At 36.5% G+C, this 2,657-nt stretch overlaps 1 non-coding gene across 1 annotated transcript; it reads left to right on the plus strand.

Moving 5' to 3' along the window:
• Positions 1–1,769: 1,769 nt before the first annotated feature.
• On the plus strand, positions 1,770–1,881 carry trnal-caa. The gene is made up of 2 exons: positions 1,770–1,807; positions 1,836–1,881. It is a non-coding gene; the product is annotated as a tRNA-Leu (tRNA).
• The last annotated feature ends 776 nt before the right edge of the window (positions 1,882–2,657 follow it).

Raw genomic sequence — 2,657 nt, forward strand, 5'->3', positions numbered from 1 at the left:
TAATATTGAGTTAAATAATCCCTGTGTCCACACACAAGGACAATTTTTTTCCCCAAAAACTACTTCCTGTTCAAAGACGATGCATAGTTAGTTAAACTAACTTAAATCCTACTAATCCCAAATAAAGAGAAATGGAGAAAATAAAAATGCATAACATTTCTCAGGAGCTTATCTTATTATCCCCTATTATTTATTCTTCCTATTTATATATTTACTTATTTCTGTTTCTTGTAGATGTGTACATATGCAAATATTTCCTTATACTATTGTTTATTTATTCTTATCTATATTTATTGACTCTCCTATTTTCCCATTTACAACCGTTTACCTTTTCACTGGTGTTTATTGAATTCATTTATTTTTTATGCAACTGAGCGACTGTGACCAAACATTTTCTCTCGTGCATGAGTAAAGTCTTCGTCTAATAATCCTCACACATTAATGTGAATGATATTTACTGAAAGTCAAACACCACTTACAGTAATCTGCCTTATTTAAACTCCTTTGAACCTCACCATGCACAAACCATTTATAATTCCTTAGCACATGAACCTTATGTTCTTGCCGTCCCTATCTGAGCTATTGCACAACCTTTACCAGCTGTTTGTATGTTTTGGAAATAAAAATAAAACTTATTAGTAAGTCACACTGAGAAGCTTTGATAAATGTAGTGCAGTATTTCACACGTAGATGTTTCTGGGCTCAGTATAAATAACATCTGATAAGACAATCAGAAGAGGTTTAGTGTGAAAATAAAGCTGCTCTTATCAGAGTTATCGACTGACTCCTCTCTCTCTGGGTTTCTAACACCCCCCTCCCTCCCTCCCTCCCTCCCCTCCTCCCTCCCTCCTCCCCTCGAGCAGTGAGCGGTCCATTGACGCACCAAGGGCCTCTTTCAGCGTGTCTTCAGGTTTGTGGCTGTCTTTAAAGCAGCCAGCGTCTCCAGCCGGTGTGGCCTGACAGAGGACGTTTTCAAACCAGCCCTGACATTGATGAAACACCTCCGGCAGAGTCCAGGAGCTGCAGTTAAACACACAGAGCTGAGAGTGTTGACTGAGACCATGAGTCTATGTGTGTGTCTCTGTGTTTACGACTAAGTAGTTTCATTTTTTTTTTTAAAGTCAGTTGGTGAACAGAGGCCTATTTGATGTATGAAACTTGGAATCTGTGCCAGTGTTTGGAGAAAACTTGTTACCCGGCCGCTGCACAGTCCAGTTCCGATATGTCGTGCGCAACGTGTGTTGACAGCACATTTAGATAACGTGGACAACCTTCATCTTGTGTCTCTCTTGTTCCACCAGTGCATAAACAGCAATAAAAACACTTTTTATTGCGCTGAGTTTTTAATATTTCCAGTTACGACTCAGGAATTACTCACCTGGCGTAGTTCCTCTTATTACGTCATCTAGATTTCAACCAATACAAAGACAAGTAAAACACTTCTGCATGCAAATAGACAGTCCTTCAACCACTCACAGACATTTTGTTGTAAACAAATTAAGTAGAAACATTACATTAAAGTATTAAGATCACTGTATGTACGCACAGTTAGCTCTTCTGCTCTCTTTATCACAGGGATTGTGCAATTTACTGTTGATCTTATACTGGTTTATAATAAAAACACATCCTTTTAGTTCTGCTATTGCAACAAATCTATTTTAAAAGCTATTTGTGTGTTATGTACATATGAAATATCTGTTTGACCTCTACAAACTACCAAACTGTGCCTTCGCCTAATCTTGCTGGTGCCTGGAAAGAAAGAGTTTTGTGTCAGGATGGCCGAGTGGTCTAAGGCGCCAGACTCAAGGATCAGCTCCTTCACGCACAGGCGGGACTTCTGGTCTCCGAATGGAGGCGTGGGTTCGAATCCCACTTCTGACACATGCTTTTCAGAAAAGATTTAAATCCTCATTTCATCTGTCGACTTAACTCTGAGCCTTAACTGGACTTTCTTTCACTGTAAACTGCAGTTTTTTATATTTAATATTTTTTTTTCTTTCTCAGTTTTACATTTATACTCCATGCAGGTACTAAAATAAATTTCACTGTGCACTGTAGTAGATAAAGCTGCATACGTGATAAATAAAACCTATAACACAAAAGGTATTGTGTATTTTATCCCACATAGAATTAGACAAGAATACATACAAAAAAAAACAATATCAGATTAGAAAGAATATACAAAAAATAACAAAAAAATATATAGAGGAAACTAGAAATGGGAATGGAAAAGGACATTCTGTATATAGAGGAATTATCAATGGTTTGTGCAGGGTAGGTTTAAAAATGTTTAAATAAGGCAGATTACTGTAAGTGGCATAAGACCTTGTGCAGTAAATATCATTCACATCAATGTGTGAGAAAATGCTTGGTCACAGTAGCTCAGCTGCACAAAAAATAAATAAATAAAAAACACTATTAAAAATGAAAATGGGTGTAAGATAGTTAATAAATATAGAAATGAGGAAAAATATACCTTATTTGGATACAAGAAATAGAAATAAGTAAATATTTGCTGCATACATAGGAAGGATAAATAATAAGGTGATAACAGAATGTAGATGAAAAATTAGACAAGCCTGAAACCACAAACTATATTTCTAGACAGGAAAACTGAATGAATTCCGCCTCATGTTGCCGACGCATGAACAAAAAAG

The sequence above is a fragment of the Mugil cephalus genome, chromosome 15 (assembly GCF_022458985.1).
Source record: "Mugil cephalus isolate CIBA_MC_2020 chromosome 15, CIBA_Mcephalus_1.1, whole genome shotgun sequence".
In the NCBI taxonomy this organism is placed as follows: domain Eukaryota; kingdom Metazoa; phylum Chordata; class Actinopteri; order Mugiliformes; family Mugilidae; genus Mugil; species Mugil cephalus.